At 42.2% G+C, this 6,393-nt stretch overlaps 1 non-coding gene across 1 annotated transcript; it reads left to right on the forward strand.

Moving 5' to 3' along the window:
* Nucleotides 1–3,733: 3,733 nt before the first annotated feature.
* Nucleotides 3,734–3,840, forward strand: LOC141640581 (small nucleolar RNA R71). The gene has a single exon (XR_012543075.1). It is a non-coding gene; the product is annotated as a small nucleolar RNA R71 (small nucleolar RNA).
* Nucleotides 3,841–6,393: the final 2,553 nt, after the last annotated feature.

Consider the following 6,393-nt stretch of genomic DNA (forward strand, 5'->3'; position numbering starts at 1 on the left):
GAAGTGACAATCCCAAGGACACAGACTACTAGCTTGACAAAGGCAGGCTAAATGCAGGATGTAGTAACGGGACAAAAAGGCTATTTTTGGCAGTGTGAAGCTTATGGGCAAAACAAATAAAGGGAAACCTCTACCACATGTGTTAACAAACCACAAACCAAATGCATACAGGTATTAAGCAGATTAAGTTCATATTTATGCAAATTGATATGACATGTCTCATAAGGAGTACTACTCACATTCCTAAATAAACTGGTCATGAATGACACCAGTTATAAGCTCTAAACCTCAGAAATATAAGTAGTTAGCCAAAAATCTAAGTCAAGTCTCAAGTTCAGCAAATAATTAACGAAAACTCGTAGACTATGCAATTGATTCTACTAATAACATGTTAATTTAGTAAGGCTTAGGCATAAACAAATGCAAATGCAATGTCATCATTGAAATACTACCGTTCCGACTCAACCTATATGCTAAAATAAACGTGCAATTTTTTGAAATTTTTGAATTTTTCGATTTTTTTTTTCGATATTTTATATATATGAGGGAAATGAAATAACAATGCAAACAGAATAATTAAACGTGAATGTAAGCAAATGATATGCGACGCAAAACCATTCCCCAAACCAAATCGCACAATGTCCCCATTGTGCAAAATCATGTAATGAAACAAAAGAGAGACGGGAATTTGCGTAAAATGAAATAAATAAATATGACATGAAGTAGAAATCGGGAACTCACAAGATTTTAAGCGCAGCAAAAGGAAACCTCCCCAAACCAGCGTGACCTAGGAGGTTTCAGTAGCTAGCAGTGCTACTAAGAAGTACCTAAAAGACAAACGAATACCACGCATAAAACCGAGAAAACAATTTTAAAGCGATATTATGTCCAAAGTTACGAAAATGGAAGAAATCACAAATGAGTCGGGAAATAAAATAGAGTAGAAAACTCCCTCAATCCCGCAAAACGACCCAACACAGCAGGGGAGAGGTCGTAAACAGGTACAACAGTGCAGGGCGGTCGATCGACTACATCACTCAGTCGATCGACCAAGGTGAAAGGAACAGTACCTCCTGGAAACTGCATACCAGTCGATCGACTAAGTAGCCCAGTCGATCGACTGAAGATACTGCTGTAACTTTAGATTTCTTCGTATTTGCTCAATTACTTGAGCTAATGAGGTCTAAAAATCTGCAAATGCACAATAATACGCGCCCAAAATTGCGCAAAATCCAAAGTAAAGTCTAAAGCGTTAAAATCCTAAGCAAGCAAAAAAAAATGCGAAGTTTCGCGCACACAAAAGCAATAAAAAGTGTTTAAAAGCAATAAAATGTTTGTAAAACATGTGATCAACTAGTAGTTGATCAAGAACGGCCACAGAATGGCCCACTTGGTCGGCTTCTGGCTAATAGAGGTAGCCTCAACGGTGCTTATCTTATCAGGTGCACCCTTCTTAGCTTCCACGTCCGTATGGCTCAACGGATCAACAGCTTCGTCATCTCCCCAATCAATGATCTCTTCGGACTTGTCAGAATCTAAATCAGACTCTCTTACTTTGACCGGCTCGTCATCAACCTCCTCATCAGTGCCATAGCTAAGGCAACCAAGACCTCCTCTTTGAATGATCGGCTCCTTCACAGCGGGAGCAACAAGTGGCTCTACCTTCCCCAAACGAGCTCCTGCAAAATCAGAAATAGACAAATCTTCCTCCAATTTGCTCCCAATCTGGGGCGGTGGGGTTACGACAGGAATAGGAATAGAGACGGGCATATCAGGAAGCACAAAGTAGGATTTCTTTTCAGAAACCGTATTGCAAGTTACAGGCCACATGGGGTCTTTCTTCTTAGCAGGTTGGGCAAAAACAATGGAATGCTTCCCTACTTTAAAAGTCAAGGTACCCGAACCGACATCTATGACTGCACCAGCAGTGTGCAGAAATGGTCTACCCAATATGATAGGAATATGGGCATCCTCAGGCATATCGAGTACAACGAAGTCGACAGGGAAGAAGAACTTTCCTATTTGCACGGGAATGTCTTCTAAGACTCTTATAGGCTGGACCGCAGATCGGTCAGCCATCTGTACTGTCATGTCTGTGACTGCAAACCTAGTCAATTTGAGCTTCCTAGCAAGACTCAAGGGCATTACACTTATACTAGCTCCTAAGCCACACAATGCCTTCTCAATAGAAAAGGTACCAATGCTACAAGGAACGGAGAAGCTACCTGGGTCTTCTAGTTTGTGAGGTGCATTGTGGGTTAGATAAGAACACGACTCTTTAGTAAGTGCGACAGTATGCACAGTTTCAAGTGACCGCTTCTTGGACAAAAGTTGTTTCATGAATTTAGTATAAGCGGGCACTTGGTTTACCAACTCGAGAAAAGGAACTTGTACATTCAAGCTACGAATAACTTTTTCAAATTTATTGAAAGATACCTGTTCCTTCGTCGACACTAGTCTCTCCGGATATAGGGCTGTAAGAAGTAGCTTAGTCCTCTCCTCTAAATCTCTCATGCCGGCATCCGTGGACTTAGGCTGAAAGTCCACCACCTTCCCCTTGTTGAAGCTTGACCCCTCTTCAGACCGTCTCAAATGTGAACCATTGATCGACATTGGGTCGTACTTCGGAGCCGGGACAGACCCATCAGCACTCGGGTCTTGCCCCAATATTTTCGGGACTGTCGTACCCCGAAACAAGTGATCCCTCAAGTTATCGGGCATCGGAGGACGAAAAGGTTCACTATCAGCAGCGATCTCAGTCGATCGACCAGTGAGGTCAGTCGATCGACTGACTTGAACAGGACCAGAAGCTACTGTTTGTTGCAGTTCAGTCGATCGACCAGGTATGTCAGTCGATCGACTGACATACCTGGTAGACGCCTTTTTCTTTCCTTTGCTCGTTCCAGCTTTGTTTTGACTCGATTCCGGCTTATCTTTTTCAGGGGCATTCTTAATCATAGCAGGCCCCTCCAGGGTAGACCCGCTCCTCAATGTGATGGCATTAAGGGTCTCCTTTTGGTCAGTTTGAGTCGGTAAGTGTCCCGGAGCTCGAGTGGTATTCTTGCTAGCCAATTGAGCAATTTGACTTTCTAGCAATTTCATCCCGGCCTCTTTAGCTTGGGACTCCTTTTGCAGCATATTCTTCAACTCAGCAAACTCGGAATTTTGGGTTTCTTGCTGCTGCGGCACATAGGGAGGTTTTTGGCATTGTTGTTGCTTATGAGGAGGCACATAAGTCTACTGCTGCTGCTGCTGTGGAGGTTGAGTCGGATTCAGGACATTCTGGCTACTCCACCTCAAATTTGGGTGGACATTCGGCTCAAAGTAGGTGTTTGTCTGCCTATAATGTTGAAAGGCAGCACAAGACTCGAAGGGACTAGGACAATTTTCAGAAACATGTCCTTCAGCTCCACATCTTCTACAGACGAAAGGACCGTCTGAAACAGCATTAACATGGTACATCCCTCCTTTTGAAGCTCCTCCCAACTCATATTTGTCAAACCTGGCAGTGAGAGCTTCTAGTGGAGCTACAGAAGAAGATTCAGCAGCTGTCCTTTGATTTCCTCGGGAATTTCCATACTCAGCTTTGTGGGTGGCTAAGTCATCAATGATCTTCCACCCCTTAGTCTCTCCCATATTCTTAGCAAATCGGCCATTGGCTGCAGCATCCAAAATAGCCCTCTGATCGTCATACAGCCCGTTATAGAACTGATTGCAAAGACTCCATTTTTCGAACCCATGGTGCGGTATGGTTCGCACCAGCTTCTTGAAACGGACCCATGCTTCATGAAAGTTCTCATCAGGTCCATGTTTAAAGCTCGTGATCTGAGCTCTAATGGCATTCGTCTTCGAGGCAGAGAAGTATTTCTTGTAGAATGCCAAGGCCAAAGAATTCCAGTCGGTGATCCCATGAGCGGCTCGATCCAGATCTCTATACCACTTCCTCGCAGCATCACGAAGAGAGAAAATGAACATGGTCTCCTTTATCTGGTCCTGAGTCGCGCCAGTCGGCGGGGGTATAGAGCAGCAATAATCGATAAAAATCTCCATATGCTTGGCAGCATCTTCATTTGCAGCTCCCCCGAATTGGTTTCTCTCAACCAAGTTAATATAGGAAGGCTTTGGCTCGAATTTTTTTGCCTCCCCTGGTAGTTCGAATCCTTTGTAGAGATTTGCAGCTGTCGGCTCTGAGTGACTAGCAATAGTTGCTTCTTCAGCCATGACTGGAATTTCTGGAGAAGTGACTGTCTCAGCTGAAGAAATAGAAGCAGGAGAAGTAGGTGGATCTTCCTCAAACAGAGCGTTCTCGTAGTAACTAGACAGAGTACTCAGCTCTTCCTCTGTCGTCAATACCCTTGATGATCGTCTCAACTCGCGCAAGGATTTCTCAATCTCAGGATTGAATGGTACTAGTTCACTACCCTGTGACCTGCGCATAAGAAGAAACTACAAAAAGAATATAAGAAAAGTTTAAGGAACGGATGTCCCTTAAACTAAGAAAGACTAAATAAAAACAACTAAAAATTAGAACAATTGCCTCCCCGGCAACGGCGCCAAAATTTGATACCCGTCGTTGTGAGTACGAAAAATAAGATTTATAATTTCCTATTAAAACTAACCTAGGCTAGTGGTAACAGGGTCGAACCACAAGGAGGCGAATGTAATTAAAAGCTGTCTAAATTTAGTCTAAGGTAACAAGTGTGGGGGTTGAATTGATTTGGTCTATAGCTAATAGCAATAAAAGACAATAAACTAAATAAATGGATAAAACAGATAAAAGAAGGGTACTAGGATGGTCGGTTCACTATAGTTTCGGCGGCAGCATACTAAGCAGGTCTAAATCAAACACATGAGGCGGGAAATAAAGAGGTCCTCTCGGTCCACTCTTAACAAATAACATCTTTCGATCTCGCTATAAGTCCCTAATATCACTAATACTGACTCTCGTCCTGAAAAGTGACTTACAACCTAAACTTTATCTATCTTTCGATCTCAGCATAGTTTAGTCATTTTAATTGGTGGTCAATCAACTGTCCCTATCTCTCGATCTAACGGGTCAGTCGAATCCTAAACATTCAACTAGTCGCGTGCACTCGATTCGTCGAATAAAGAATTAAAACAATTAAAACGAAAATAAAACCTCACGTGGTCAGTCGATCGACCAGGTATGGCGGTCGATCGACTGACACGCGATTTCAGGCCGTGTTTATTCTATGCCGCCTAATCTATAATTCCCCTACATCCTAGCACGAATAAATTAGCTACTCATACTAGGGACGATAACAACAATGAAATTAACGAAATTTACTACTGAATTCATGATTAAAACAAGGGAACAAAAGGCTAGCATAAAACGATAATTATGGTTTCGGGAAACTAACTAACAATTCTATATCTATGAATGCAAACAAAGTAATAAACTGGAATAAGAAGAATACCAAAATCGCAGAAGAATTGTAACGGAATGATTGCAAGCACGAACGAAAATCCAATGCGAAATAATATCCCGAACCCTAATTATTGATAAACTAAAACTGAATGTAAAACTAGGTAAAAACTCGATAGATATTCTGAAAACTCATGCTACGTTATATAAGAAAAGTACGCAGCTATTATTCCTAAACCTAATAACTCATGGGCTTGATAAATCTCGATCTTTTAATTCTCGTCTGAAGTAGCGGCTTGGTCGATCGACTGAGGTAACCGGTCGATCGACTGCTCTGAGCTGAACAGTAGCTTCTGGATCCCGTGGGTTGGTCGATCGACTGAAGGGTATGGTCGATCGACTGGTTTAGCTGGTAATCCGCTTTTAATTCTCGTGGATTTGTCTTTTGGGCCTTGAAACGCGCACCAAGCTCGTTCCTTAAGTGAATTCTTCACGTCAAATGCAATGCAGGATACTCGGGGACGGATTTAGCTTGATTTCCGTTGAATTCTTCACATTTCTGCAATAATGTACAAAAACACGAAAGTAGACGGAAATAGGGGAAATGGTAGCTTAAACTACACAAATGAGCTCTGAAATGCGTGTAAAGCAGGATGTAAAACATCATATAAATGACACGCATCATACAACTCACTCGGTTGAGTGCCCTCGCCTACTCGACCGAGTACAAAACCGTAGTATTACATTAGTACTCAAGTTCTCGAGTTTTTTTTGCGAACTTTCACCTTGAACAAGACAATCTGTATTGAGTTTCGGTTAGAAAACATAATCAGTATGATGACTCTAGTGGAGTTTGCAAGGGTTTTTGGTCTATATGTGTCAAGAATCAAACCCCAAAAGCCAAAGGATTATGATGTTGGTCTCATATGACGAGCAATAACGGGTAGAGATTTGGTGAGAATCCATGATTGATCCACCCTATATATCGACAACTCATTGTTCTGCTA

This window comes from Silene latifolia, unplaced genomic scaffold (assembly GCF_048544455.1).
Source record: "Silene latifolia isolate original U9 population unplaced genomic scaffold, ASM4854445v1 scaffold_88, whole genome shotgun sequence".
Lineage (NCBI taxonomy): Eukaryota > Viridiplantae > Streptophyta > Magnoliopsida > Caryophyllales > Caryophyllaceae > Silene > Silene latifolia.